At 38.5% G+C, this 15,622-nt stretch overlaps 1 long non-coding RNA gene across 1 annotated transcript; it reads right to left on the reverse strand.

The window, feature by feature from the left end:
* Positions 1–8,800: 8,800 nt before the first annotated feature.
* On the reverse strand, positions 8,801–15,026 carry LOC133276823 (uncharacterized). The gene is made up of 3 exons (XR_009746019.1): positions 14,835–15,026; positions 14,213–14,391; positions 8,801–8,975 (listed from the first exon to the last, which is right to left on the reverse strand). It is a non-coding gene; the product is annotated as an uncharacterized LOC133276823 (long non-coding RNA).
* Positions 15,027–15,622: the final 596 nt, after the last annotated feature.

Below are 15,622 nucleotides of genomic sequence, written 5' to 3' on the forward strand. Positions count from 1 at the left end.
ACAGCTGTGATTACCAAACATGTGGATGTAGCCAGGATGATTGTATTCAGCAGAAAGTAGGTGGAATCATTGTTATCAGCCCTGCTGGTGGCTTTTATTTTACTTTTCTGCTTTAACCCTGCTGGTTCTCCCCTGTGGGATGGGGAGGAGGAGGCGGCACAGGAATTGTTAGCAGAACAACAGAGATGGTCCATATTCTTAAATTCCATGTCAGGTGTTTTGCTTTTCACAAGGTGCCTGTTTTCACAGGTGAAATGATTTGATTCCTCTGCTTTGGGAAAAGTCTTTTAAGCAGCATAAAGGAGGCTGTTAATTATAAAGAGGTAGTTCTATAGGGTGTACTTTGCAGGGTGTAGGTGCCAACAGCCTTTTCTCAATTGATTTCTAGCTCCATTAATTACAACCCTTTAATCCAACAGAGTCTTGTGGAGTGCTCGTCAGAGGTGGAATTAGAGTCCTCTCCAGACCAGGAGGAGGTGGATCAGTTCATGTGGCAGCCAGTTCAAGGGACTATGTGGAGGCTGCTCTGGGAGGTGATTCAGATATGCTAGTCAGACTAGCAAGTCTTTGCCTTTTGTTTAGCACAGAGAATTAAAAAGTGAAGAGGGAGGGGTGACAGAGAGGGGAAGAGGGGAAAAAAAGGGAAAGATGGCAAGGAAGGTCAATATCTGCACTCTTGCATGGGCTGGGCTCTCCAGAGTCAGTTTGCCAGTGTTCTGTAAAATCGTGTTGTTACTTCTAGTTAATTTTTAAAGTCGGTTCTAATTATTTACCATGGTTTTGATCAGTAAGTACTGGCGGTATTAAAAAACTCTGGAAAGAATAAGCAAATTAAACTGAGACAGCTGTTCCAGGCTTTTCCAGCCTCCCAGGAAGACTGCTCGGACTGCAGCACAGCACATACTGCTTTTCACTGGCACGGGGCCACTGTTTGTGTCGCAGCCAGACGGCTTGCATTAGAGTTTGGCCCAAATGTGAAAAAGCCCTGTTATTTGAATTGAATTGAGAAACGTGGAGTCACAGTTCAGGTTTTAAAGCTTTTTAATTAGTAAAAGGTTAGGACTGAAAAGTCAGCATAGCTGTTTCTGGGGTAGGCTTGGAACGTAGATATTTACAGCAGGTGGGTGCTTACAGCAACCTCATCCTTTGAGGGTGATGAGCACCTTCCAGTCCTGCTGGCTTCCCTGAGAGCAAATGTGCAGTGTCTCCCGGTGCTAATGTTGTATGACAAGTCAAACGTGTAGTTCATGAGGGCAGTGCCTGACTGTGACCCAGGACTATGTTATAGTTGTTGACAGAGCACCATACTCGGAGAGGTCTGATGCCAGGTGAAATCCAGAGTAACTCTATTTCCCATCAGTAGTTACATTGGTGTAAAGCCACTGTAGGAAAAAACAGCATCGAGCCCAATGTGGAAAAACTTATTAGAAAGTGTAAAGAGGTTGTAAGTCTTATTCAAGCTGCACTTGAGATGTGGAAGTTTTATTCTGGACCTGGTGACTGGCTGCTTTGGGTGCTGAAGCTGCCTTAAAAAATACCTAAGGATTCCCTCATGTGAGTTCCTCTCACCGAAGGCTTTTCTACCTCTTGGTGAACTGCAAATTAACACTTGAAACAGCCCTCAGCCTTCTGCTGCAGCACAATTTAGAGCGGTTTAGGAAGTGGGATTGTATGTAGTGTTAAGCTACAACTATACTGCAAGCTGTTTTGACTTCTACCTAGACCAGGAATGAAGGGGAAGGGGGGGAATAAATATATCTTAAGGACCTTTCCAACCTTAACTATTCTGTGATTCTATGTTTAGACTCGAGATTCAGGATTTTCAATGATTTATTCATCCACCAAAGGAAACATTATTTTGTTATATTTGTTGTATTTGTATATATATATTTTTGTTATAGCCAAAGTTATTTGCAAGTGTGAGTTGAATTTGCAGATAGCTTCAGATTAAGAAAATGAGAAAGAAAACAAATAACTGATATAAATAGATCAATTTGGCATTTGCTAAATCATTTCCTAAAGCTTTTTCAGATTAGATTCATAGGCACACCTGAGTGCAGCTCAAATAACTGAGGAAGAGGTCTCTTGCAGGGTGACAAATGACTTGCAAACTGAAGTCCATGTCAACTCTCCGAAATGGGAGATCAGGTTGAATTCCTCATCTGGTCAACTGAGAATAAGGATTGGAGGGCAGCTCTCTTCCCTGTTAGGGATATAAGAGAAGACAAAAGAAAACGATACATTTTGTTCGATTTGGTTTTAATTGATTAAAAAACATCCTCAGGTTAACTCAGAACAGGTTTGTTTTCCCCGGAGCTGGACAAAAATGATTTGTGCATCTCTGCTTAGAGCAGCATTTCTGTGCAGCTCCCCTTAGCTGAACCAAGAACAAGCACAGCCTACATAAGTAACTAGCTATGACAGACCGTGAGCGTGGATGAAGGAATTACTGCATAGTCTTGTTCTTCATTTGGGATTATGGTAAACATTTATCTACTAATGCAAATCAGATTCAGTCTACGAAGACTGATTTTCATGCAATTTGACCTTGTCTAATAAGTCTTCTTGACCACATGAATTACAGGGACTTTGCACTGATTTATTTTTGCTGATGCATAAAGTACTGTGTGCTTGTTCATTTATTATGCTTAGCACATCAGAGTCAGGAAAATTGCATTATTTGAGAGTTACATTTCAAACATTTGTATTTTAACATAGACCTCTCTTCAGCTGTTCGGCTTCTTACAACCCTGTCCTCCAACATGAAGAAAATCCATAGAAAACAAATTACTTTGTTTTCTGAAGTCCACATGCTAAATAATAACTCCAGAACTGTGTATACTGATGTTATTATGGAAGGAAAAGACTAAGTAATATGTTAATTTAAGCATGTTATCCTAACTTGTGTCCATAAATACTCACATGACTTAATTATACTGCTACCGTGTTGCTACAGGGAGAAGTTGCTGTTATTTGATTACCTTATCCTTATTCTGTATTCTTTAACATATTTTGGTTTCTACTATTCCATACATTAAAGCCATCCCGAATCCAGAGGTTCTTTAAGGCTGAAAGTTACTGACTCTAAAGGAAAGGCTCCATTTTAACATTCTGTGTATTAGGCTCCTGATGACAACAGTGTCTTAAGTTCTTGAATGTATTTTAAACTGTAACTATATATGAAGAGAATTGTGTGAGGGGAAGATAATTATGGTTGTAATAACTCTTTCTTGTATTATTATCTCACATCTCAGATGAGTAACCTCATGTTGCTACTTTCTATTCACTACCATGGTTCTTCCCCCCACATCTTTGTTTACATTTGAAATTCTTAAAAATATCGTATACTCATTTAATCAACTGGCCCTTTTGGAAAATTTATGATTATAGTAAATTTGTTTCAACACTGACTTCTTCAGCATCTCCCTAGATACCTCTTTGCATCTATTTCAACAAATAGAGGCCTATTTATCATTATTAATTGTTTACAGTCCTTCAAGTGGTCCATGATTTATCTGTAATTATTTAATAGAGACCCCTCATTTTCTAAAATATGAAGCTAAATTATGTCATTTAGCCAGTTATCCAAGTAAATAGGGAGTGTGGTTTATCCACTCATTGAAAAATAGCTGTGTTTTGGCAACTGTTTGGTTGGACAATCCATACAGTCTATATAAAACTCAGTTAGTCATGTGTGTATGTATATCCTAGGATATAAATGTATATTTCTTTTCAAGCAAGTAACGATAAAAACTTCTTTCTCACATATGTATAATATATATAACACATATATATATCTTATATACATAATATATATATCTCACATATATATATATATAAAACACATATCTAGAATAATACTTTTTAATAAAATTTTAACTGTATTAGAGTTAGGATGTTTCTGAATTCTCCACCTATAGGGCTGTCTCTGTAGGACCATGATTCTGTGAAATATTTAAGTATGTTACAGTACAGAATTACACTGGTGTCAATAGAATTAATGTGCCTGATCTTTGAGTTTAAGCAGCAAACCAATTCTAAAATAACTTTGGATGTTACTTCTATTAATGAAAGTCTGAATGTTTAAATGGTGGATATCTGCTACTGACTTACCAGTGACAAAAGCAAGCATGGAGTCCTGTAAGAAAATGGTATCTTCTCTATGACGATAGAGATGTACTTTTAGCCTGAAACTACTCATATTTTGAGATTGAATCGCGTACCTCAGAAGTGTATAATTGTAACAGAAAAATATCCACACTTAAGAGGAAAAAAATCTCCCTAGAAGGCTGATGAAAATTAAATATCAGGTGTTTGACACTGGTCAGATCAGCTTTAGAAAGTTAGAATTTGCTGAAAGGAAATTAATTTGTACCAAAGCAGGCAATGTATTAAAAATGCATAGAAAAACTGGAAAAAAAACCCAAACAAAACAACCCCATAGGATGCATTGTGGAACCATGTGATAAAATCAATTTCACAGTGGAGCATGCAGCTCTGCAGCTGAGTGTTGACAACTCATGATTCAGCTGAGCGTCTGGGAACATTTAGTATGCTTTTTTTTTTTTTGAAGCCCCAACTCTTAAATTCATATGATTACAGCAGGAATTCCAACTTTAATTAAATTGAAGTAAGTTCCTCCCTGCAGAACAAGCCGTGTTCATGTATGCTCTAAAGACTTAGAAATCAAACGACAAGCAACCTGTAAATTTTTGTTTGTGTAGACTTTTATGGCTGTTAGATTGTAAATAAGCTTTATTTGTTTCATCTGGAGACTGCTTTATTCAAAATGAGTAACAATCTACAATACTGAGTGAAAGAGGGGAAGACAGAGAAATGAGACAACCTTCAGAACATTCTATTTAATTAACACAGGATTGCAGAGTAGCAAACTTTATTTCGGTAAACTAAAGCACCAGCAATAAAGGTTAATGAGGTAAGAGCAAAAATGTGATCTATCTTCATGCCAGTGAAAAGATCCACCCAACTGCTGTGTGTTTCCTGCTAATGAAATACGATTGACATGCATTACCTGCTGTGTGAGAGGAACACAATGAATGATGGATCAGCAGCCAAATCATCTGTCCTTTCTCCCCTGTTATTTTTGCATAATACACTCATCGACCTTACCAAAAAACAAGTTTGGTTTTTTTTTCCCAATACTTGCCAGAAATTTACTCCTTTGAAACTTTGGGGTATCCTTTTGGCATTTGCTCTGAGCAGTTCTGGGGATCATACAGGCATATAACACACATATAAATAATGACAGCATTATTAAGGTTGCAGGATCAAACACCCCAAAATTAGGATGTGCCACAGCTGAGGTTTTGTGTAACTCCAGTCTGTTATGAGCTTGTGTCTAAATTTTGATTAGCATGGCCAGTGAATCTTTGCACTCACACCTAATGTCGAGGATGAGTCTATTTAAGACCCAAAAAAGTGTTTGCCCAAAACATTTTCCTCCAACCAATTTAGTTTGATTTTATAACAGATGCTACCTGTGATTGCAGATCTCACTTCATGACTATTTCTTCTACAGCCTTTAATGTGTGATATATTTTTTTTAATGAACAACAAAATGCAGTACTTAGTCACTCCTCTTTACATAGCTCTTCATCAAATAGCACTGTGTTCCCAGCAGGCTAAAGCCAACTAGTCTCTAAATCCAGTCTCCCCTGCCTCCCACACCCCAGTTTGTCATCACTCTCTGCTCTAAGATTTCTTGTCTGGCTATTTCCAGTTTCACTGGTCACCATCTCTCTCTGCTCTGAGTCAAGTGTGGAAGCAAGACAAGTCACTGTAAACACAGAAGTGACATGCTGTCTTGGTTTCAGCTAGGATAGAGTTAATATTCTACCTAGTAGCTGGTTCTGTGCTGGGGTTTGTATTTAGTCTGAGAATAATGCTGATAACATACTGATGGTTTAGTTGTTGCTAAGTAGCTCTTACCCTGATCAAGGTCTTTTCAGTCTCATGCTCTGCCAATGAGAAGGGCCACAAGAAGCCGGGAGGATGTAGAGACAGGACACCTGACCCAAACTAGCCAAAGGGGTATTCCATACCACAGCACATCATGCCCAGTATATAAACTGGGGGCAGCTACCCAGAAGGGATCTATCGCTGCTTGGGTCAGGATGGGTATCAGTCAGCGGGTGGTGAGCAGTATGCATCACTTCTGTTTATTAATGTTTTCTCTTCCTTTTCCCCTTTTGGTTTTATATTTTCTCCCCTTGCTATTTCCCTTATCATCATTAGTGGTAGTAGTAGTAGCAGTAGTATATTGTACTTATGTTACTGGAATGTTCTTAACTTAGCCTGTGGGGTTTACATTGTTTTGATTCTCATCTCCATCCCACCCATGGAGGGGAGCTGGGCAGAGTGGGCAACTGGCTGCATGGTACCGAGTTACCAGCTGGGTTTAAACCATGACACATGCTGCTTTGTCTCACTACCTGTTCAGAGCAGTTAATTCTGAGAAACTTCATCTGCATATATTTGATTAGAAAAAGCATATTTTGGTGACAGTGGATGCACAGTGCAGTCACACAGGATTTGGAAGCAAAGGACAATACTTTTATAGCCTGGGGTGAGGTAGCGCACACATGCTGCAGTCACACCAGACTACACGTGGATGGAGCATACTCTGTTTGCAAAATGTGTGTTTGGGTTTTGGAGATCTGTTCAATTCCTATATCTAGAGTTTCATAAAATGCAAACACACACAAAAACCAAAACAAAGCTGACTTAAGAAGCAGCTGCCCTGGGTGTTCCCCCTGCTTCTTGTTCTTCAGACATCTATCTCTGCTGATAAGCTTACTGCTCCCCATATTGGGCTGATACAGCTGCTTACAGAGCCATCCTGTTAGCTGGCTCACAGAAGTGATCTGGTCCAAAATCACCACTGGGTGTAATCAGAACCTTTTACAACATAGTTAATTCTGGTTTTGACACTGAAGTTGCTTATCCAGTATTATGCTAATTCAAGTGACAGTGGCTGCAGTGTAAAATGTCATCTGGGATGCTCTGTCCACACCAGTACGAAAAGAACTATTTATGGCAGTAATATTTCTTGGAGTACATCCTGTGATCCTCAGCCTGGTAGCAGCTGATCTACTCTGTGAAAATTTCCTCAAGAAATTGTCCTGTTTGGATAGACACGAGGGTGGTGGAGAGGCACAGAAGATTGTGCAGTAGGGTGGCTTTGCCATTCCTTCATAATTACAGGATGGTTACATTAGCACTTGATGAGTTACATCAGCAGTTGATGAGTTTTACTGGTTTTAAGTAAATGCCTCTTGCTGATCTTGGGTCAGCCAATATAAACTACAAATAACTTTATATTTGATTTATGTCTGGTTTGTATGCACTTAGGATTCAGGTCAGGGAATCTTTTACAATGTCTATTTCTGCTTATCGTGGTTTTTTTTAACATCCCCCATGCTTTCTCCTTTTAGTCTTCCTGTCCCTTTTTAACTGGTGTTCCTGCCTGCTTGACTCAGTGCCAGAGTGGTGGAGACAGCAAATAGTGAAAGAGAGCATGGGTAACTTTCCATACCCTCCAACCTCTTCCAGAATCGGTTCCCCTCTCAAACTGCCCTTGTAGACCTGAACTGAAGGATACTCACAAGTTATCACTGTATGAATAACTATATGATGAAACCAAGCCCACTATAAAATAGGTCTAAATTCATTTGTGAGAACAAAAGATAAAGCACCACAGGGGTTTAGTGGAGCTGCTCCTACTGACATGAACAAAGAATCTGGAAAAAAGTGAAGTTTAGTTTTGATATTCTGTGCTTTCATTTATGTCTCTTCAGCACCACAGGACCTTTCTCTGGATTTCAAGAGCAGTTTGTGAGACTATAACCCTGCAATCCCACTGGGCTCTTGTCAGTAGGATTGTTGTGCTTTCTCCAACAAGATTATAAGCACTCATTTGCTTTCAGCAGAAGTTTTACTAAGCATCTATTCATATCGTAATGGATTATTGACATAACACAGCAGACTGTTATGAAGTATTCCACTATGTGTAATTAGAGAGTATTTAATCTGCATAATAAAAATCCATATGAACAGTTGTTGTCATTCATGCCCAAAAGCTGCTCATCTAAATGAAGCATGTAGCTTGCCCCATAGATTTAGGGATGGAAAACAGCATTTGGAAAAAATCTCATCTAAATTCAAGATTGCCAAAAAGGTGCTTTTACTCAGCAATCCAGATGTGGGCAATCTGATCCCCCCTCAGGCATATAGATTTGAATGTTAGCTTCCAACTTTCATCTTGGATCATGTTTTTACAGCTCTGTGATAAGTATTTACTTTCCCATTCCTCATGCCTTTAGTAAGGTGGCGAGGCAGTCTACAAGGAGATTGCCCAGGGTCCTCCTGCCAGGGCTGAGGAGGAAGGGTGAGAGAGGTTCTCTGCACTGTGTGGGGCTTTGTGATGTTTTTGAACAGGGCATCCACCCATGCTCCCAGACCTGTACAATGTGTGAAAGGTCAAGGTAGCATCTCTATATCATTTAAGGCCCACTGAGGTATGTAAAATAGAACTCAACTAGGGATATGAATGGTTCATAGAGCATCCCTGGGTGCTCCATAACGGGAGGATTTTAGGGTTAAAAACAAGGTGACTGATAACGCAGCCTGATAATGCTGAGGTGGAAACCAGGAAGTAGGAGAAACGTTTTATCCCTATAGCCTGCTAGGGATTCCTTCATGAAAGATTTTACTGGATCAAACTTTGCAAAGAAAGCAGTGCCAGCAGGAAAAAGAAGCTCAAAACATTTAAGATGTTTATTTATATGTTTTAGTTGGTTTAATAAACATTTTTATGATTTTTATTTTGCTAAGGAGTCTCCTTGATTTCAAAATTAGCCAAAGCTGAAGAACATTAACTTCCATTGTAAAGAAAGGTTCTGTTCAACCACTGCCACTGCTTCTTATGTTGTGGCGGAAATCCATCTGTAAGTAGCCTGAAAACAGACACATTAAATGAAAAAAAACCCAAAACAACCAAAAACCAAACCCAGAGATAAAACCTCAGCTATAATTTTCACATCAGCCTTTTACAGTCAGTGTACAATACGGGCATTTTGCGGTATCATAAAGAGTTGTTAGTTGTTCTTCTGGTGATTTAAAGCCCTAAAATTGTCAGCATAGTCTAGAATATTACTATGCACAAGAGAAAACTACACTGCATAAATTCCTTTTTATTTTGGCATCAAAATAATAAACTCAATTACTTGAGAAAACACGTGTAGGGAGTACAGTGGGCTTGTCATGGCATTCATGAAGTGTGGGGGGGGGGTGTGTTGAATTATGCAGAAGTGTGCTTCACACAGAATTGAAAAATATGTGCTGACGCAGGAAAGTTCAATATTCAGGTGAAATTCTAAGCACCTAGTGCAGAACTCTTACTTTTGTACCTAGAAATTAATGTCAAATGAATGCTATTATGGAATTGGCCTTAATTCTGGTGTTTAACTGTTGAATATTTGTCTTCACAGCCTTAACGATAGCTTCTAGCATAATGTGAATTTAGATGGCCAGACTCATAAATTGCAGGCTCCTCCACATCACAAGATGAAGTGCCTGTATTTGCGGTTCTCAGCCAAGGAGATTGGACTTTGGGTTGTACTGTAATTTAAACCGAAGACTGTTAATTTTAGTGTATGCAGAAAACACCTGGAGCTATCTTAGAAGAGTAATGAGATGTGTTATCAACCCAGATATTACTCAGAGCTTTCAAGAAACAGAACTCTGAATGTCTGAGTTTAAAAGAAAAGACAAAAGTGATAAGAAATATGTTGAGAGACATACTAAATCCCTTCATCAGAGGGAGATAGATAAAAATAATAACACTTGGTAGCTAAATAATACAATCTGTGGGAATCTTAATGAAGCCTAATGACTCGTGAGCTGTACTGTTAAATTCACTATCCCATTTTACAGCCAAAGAAAAAAGAAACATGAAAGTGAATGCTAACATTTTCATCTTTTGGGTGTATTAAATTTTGCAACGTAATCCATATTCTTATGTGCTAGTAAAGAAAGCAGAATTGAGTTCTAATTACAAGTAAAATTTAAACTATCACATAAAGGGTGGAGAAATTTGCAAGGGAGAGAGAAAGACCCCCATTCTGTCAGGCAGCTAGTGATTAGTGACCTTAATGGGTTGTTTGAAAGCAGGATGCTGAAAGCTTTAAAAGGCCAGCCACCTGTACACCTTTCCCCTCTGAAAGAAGAATGGGTATTCAACAGTTTTCAGTCAATGTCAGTTTGGTTTTCTCTGTCTTATGGAGCCTGCACTTGAATTCTTGTAGAGCAAGCAAGCATCTGGGTTTTACCTGCGTGTTGTTCTGTGCATCGTCTTTAGCTCATATCAGCAGATTATCCTTTGGCTTCTTTACAGTCTCTTCTACTTTGGAATTTCTAAATTCTTACACATTTCCTTTTTTTGCACCGGAAGAAATGGATAATTTGTAGCTAATAATAATATGGGGCTGTGGGTATCTCCTCCCTTTCTGCAGCCTGTGTGCGACCAAGACCATCTGTATGAGACAGTACTGCCTTTTGAGCCCCTATTTTGCTGTTATGTATTTTATACAAATATATAATGTGCTGTCTTGTGGTTGCTTAAATATACTTTACCAGAGTGATTTTATGATATTTATGAAAAACTTGCATTTCCACAGGTTTTAGTAAAGATGGTTACATAACCTCGTGGTCCTATTGATTTCTATTAGATGTTACAGCAGATTACAATCTCAGTTTCAAGAATTCTGCTCTGTAATTTAATTGAGCTAAATAGAGATTGCAGTTATGAAGTTTGGTTTTTTTTTTAATCACTTTTAAATGATTTTGATACAATTTTCTAATCAATGAGGATTACAAAGTGAAAATGCTATGCTCAACATTTTAATCTCTAGCATCAGGTTCTGGTCTTTTTCTTTGGCATACTTTACTGGTATTTTTATGATCTTATTGTGTCTGTAGTTGGTTTGGTTTTTTTTGTTAGTTTGCTGTGAATTTGGCTTTTTCTTCTGAGTATCTATCTACATATGTCTTTATACTTTCATGTACTGATAAGGAAGCAAAATTATCCAGGTCGGAGATGCACAAACTGAGGCCTGTTCTCACTCCAGGCATTCAATGTTGAAGGATTTTGTGGCCCCATCCTAGAAGCCCATTTGGAAGAAGACCCCAGATCCTTTTTTAAGTTCTGTACATATATAATTATTTACCAAAATAGCTTCTCTACAGAATGTATATATGCACACATAGACATATTTATATATACGCGTAATGCATATGCCAATAATATGAAGTATAGCTTTTTTTTTTCATTCCATATAAGTATAAATACATAGAGGTAGAAACTTTGCACAAATTTTCAGCTTCCTTTTGGCCAAACCTTCACCAGCTGTTACCTACTTCCCTTTCTTGGCATAGACTTGGCATAGACTTTCTGTGGGAAACCTGTTTTTCCACTTCTGATGGCTGCTTTTGTCTTAACTGCCCTAGGGAAGTGCACATCCCTGGCAAGATGTTCAAAGTTGGATTCAAGTCTTCGACATGTGGGGATCACAGGTATTATCTCTGAGAACACTTAATGAGGAAATCAGAGGGTTCTACAAAGTCAAACAGCCTGGAGAACAAACTGTCAATCTGAAAGCTCTTGGATTGGTTCATGTTTCTACAACCAGAAAGAAGAAACAATCCTTTAACAAAGAGACTGCTGGCTCTTAAGATATAGTTTGGTCAGATGTAGGTCTACAAAGGTTGGCTCTTACCCTTATCTCAGACCAAGTCTTCCGAGAGCTCCTGGTTCAGATCAGCAACAAACAAGACTTTCCAGAATAGTGACTCTTACATTGTTGAGATCCACAGTGGTACTTGCTTTGTTCCTTCCATTCTCCTTATAGACAGGTCCTCGTATGTGATACTGACTCTTAATTCAAATAGCTTCTGTTTCTCTCCTAGGGTCTATCAGCTTCCTTTGTATAATTAAGTGACTTGGCTGTTGATTTGACAGCATTTACCTTTGTAAGTTCAGCATTTCTTTACACTGATAGTTCTTTAGAAGAGAAATCAGAAGACCCAGCTCACAAGGACTTCCTCATCTTCCCTGGGAGTCAAGAAGGCTTTCCTCTCTTTTGTTAACTATTCCTGGAAAAACTCCTAACTCCATAAGCAAAAGCACAAGGCAAATATCATAGGCTCCTTATACACTGACCTGTCCTTTTAAAACAGTTCTGCTTTCACATTGTTCTCCAACACACAAGAGCAGACTGAAAGTCTCTCACTCAATTTTACAGTTAGTGAGCTGTGTTATCACATTATTCCTCCACCCTAATGCAGCCAGAGGAATTTTGTGTGGGCTTAGACTGACTTGTTCCTTGCATAGACCAAGCCCTTTCAATCCCAATCAAGTTATTAATTTACGTCTTCTTTTGATTGGTAAGGATAGTTTATGTCCCTATAAAGACGTCCACTGAATCAACTTGGAGAATATCCTCTACCTCAGCCAGATGTTGTCCCCTATGCCTTCAATATCCACAGGAAGGTATCAGTGTTTCTGCCCTAGAGCTGGTTGGTCTCTATAGTCCTTTTTAGATGGTTTCCTGATTTTTCAGTTAGAGGAGTATGCCTTCCCAGAAATTTCTTTCGTGATCACAGTCAGCCAGTCGGTAAGACAATATATGATTGTAGTGATTCTTCCATGGTCTAAAGCAGGTTTTTCTCCAGTACTCCCAAGCTTTTAGTACAGCTCCCTACACACTGCTTTTCAGTGCCAAGGCCTCATAGTGTTGAGCTTGCCTCCAGTCAGCAGTAGGCAACAGCTCTCTGGATTACAGTTTACCTGTTTATTCTTGTTAGTGATACCCTGATAAACCACAGTGAAGATTTCAGCTGGCACATGCGGCAAGTGTGCTGATGCCTGATGATGACTTAGAGCTCAGGACTTCTTGATCAGCTTGTTTGAGATGCCTCTGGCAGTCATATCCATGTTGTGTCAACAAGTGGAAGGTTTTCCGCTGGGGTTCACTGACTGTTTTTGAAGGTCCCCAAAGTTTCTTCCCACCAGGGGCTTGTTCCTCACTACCGTGTAAGCTTGTCTTTCTCTCTTTGGTAGGACACTTTCCAAATTTCTCAGTGAAATCAGCCTTACAGTTGTTTCAGTCAGGAGAGGAAAATGAGATTGTAGCCTTTAGAAAACAGCCTGCTGCATGCTGCCTCTTTTATAGTTTAGCCTTTATATTAATCCTAAATGCCTTTCTAAGTAGTGATAAAATCCTCTCTTAGCTGGGCAAATGACTTCTACCAACTGTTCCTAAACTACATGCTTCCAGGACAGCTGCCTAGCATACCTTTGATAGTGTGTCTCTTGCACCAAGACAAAAGATATCTGGCTGGCCGTGCTCGGATACAGTTAAACTGACAGTATGAATGACATTCAACCACATACCTCAAAGAAGAAGTTACAGATAAGCTACATTTCCTAAGTTACTTCTTTATTCAACTATCCATTTCATTATGTTCTGCTTTCTCCTTGTATTTTTGCTTGGTGGACTTGTGTTTTTCTTCAGTACTTCCTTTATCATCTAGGATCTAAAATTTCCAGTCATAAAAACACACAGTGCCTCATTTTTTACAGTTGCAAACATTAACTTTTCTGAATTTTGTCTTGCCTTGGCTTGCAGTTCACATTCACCACAGCACAACTCCTGAGAGAAGCTTTTCCTGTTTGTATTCAACAAAATTAGATTTTAATTTCAAAAGTCTCTCTATGACTTCAAACATAGCATTACTTGTGTGCTGTCTCCAACTGTAAATAGTATGTAGTCTTTTCATATTCAAAGTGATAATCCAGTCTTTGCACATAGCAATCCTTGCAAAATTTCTGCTGTGATTTATTCTTCCTAGCTCTTCTTTCCTTCTCTTCAGCTTTCATCTGCAGACTTCTGCAGAATTGTTTTACTTAAGAACATAATGGATTTGCCCACAGGCTGCTTCTGTCTATATTTTATTTCAAACCTTTGTGCAATCTTTTATATGAGTTCTTGCAGATCCACTTTGATTGTATTTTGTGGTCTTCAGTTTTGTTTTGCATTTGAATCTCTTAATGGATATACAGTTTAATACATATAAAGCATCACACATCTCCTCTCTAATTTCTGATAGGAAACTGATACCTTTTCAACTTTACCTCCCTGTAACTGAAGATTACTCTTAATTTCTTCAGCTGTCCTGTGCTTTCTCACCTGCATGTAGGCTATTCGTCTAATCTGGCACAGATGATCAGCAGTATTTTTTAGGCCACTTTTTCATCTTCTTGAGAATAGAAAGAATTCTTGCCCTGCTTTGCTTCAATTTTCTAGTGTATTTCTGAAAATTTAAAGACATAGTGTAGTTGCTGCTGGTTTCTCTAAGACATCCGTTACTGGCTATCCTTCTTTCTACTTGTGTACCTATTCCATTGCTAGTACTACATCATCTTTTGAGGTGGCAGTGAAACAGAAATCCAAATCAGGATTTAGAAGTACAATAAATCATTATTATAACTAAAGAAAAACTAATGGTGGGGAAAGATCTGTGTGTTCTACTCCTTCTGGTGGATAGCACTGAGTGCAGCAAGAGCTACTTCAAACCAGAACGTTTCTTAAAGTGCCTTTTACCATGAGTGTTATTTAATGTTCATAGGTGCTGTGTACTTAAAACTGTCTCTGAAGTTAAATGAGGAAGGAATGAAATTGTATATTTATGCACCAAATTTAAAAGCCCAAGGTTAAAAATTGGCTTGTAATACCTTATTATTTATAAGTGTTTACATTCAGTTAAGTTATCCAGTGTTGTTTTTTATGGAGATAATCCAGAAAACCGCTTTCAGTTCTGGAATGACTGACCTCCTTCTAATTAGGTGAAACTTGGCATGCCTCAGATCTACAAAAAGCACAAAGACTACAGGTACAATACTTTATAAAAAAGATTTCATTAAATACTGTACTTCTAAGATCATCACAGCTGAGAAACCACCATTTTGTTTCACTTATTGTTTGGGAAAAAGGCAAAATGTAGCCAGAAAACAGTAAAATTGCTCGTTCCTCAGCTGCAGAATCTTTTTTCCAAAATAAATCTTTATGCTGCTTCTCTCTCCTCCTAATGAATGTTTTGGTGACTTGCTGGCAAAAATGAAAACAGGAAGAAAGACAATAGTTTGTGAAGAGTCTTTTCACTTGGGAAAAATTACTTTATAGTAACTGTAGCATAATCTGACGGAACTCCAAATATAGCAGAGGAGTACAAAAAGAAAGCAGCAATGGTAACTGCCTCCCTGGGTTTTTCATTGGAATTACAGCTCTCTGGCTGTAATTTAGACATTTAAACTGACCAGTTTTAGGTTGACATAGCTCTGTTTACAGGCATGTAGATTGACAATTGTAACTAGGAATTTTTGAAGTGAGATGCAGTTTCAGGAGATAGCCTTCAAAAATATGGGTGAAAGAGTGACAGAATCAACCATGCAGTAACTGAGGTTTATACAATAAATGATAGCCAAAAGAGTATCATGACCACCATTAACAGTTTACCTTGACTGCCATTGCTATTTCATGCAGTT

Source organism: Pezoporus flaviventris, unplaced genomic scaffold (genome assembly GCF_033815535.1).
Source record: "Pezoporus flaviventris isolate CSIRO_AGI_PZ_B2104156 unplaced genomic scaffold, CSIRO_AGI_Pfla_v1 ptg000047l, whole genome shotgun sequence".
Lineage (NCBI taxonomy): Eukaryota > Metazoa > Chordata > Aves > Psittaciformes > Psittacidae > Pezoporus > Pezoporus flaviventris.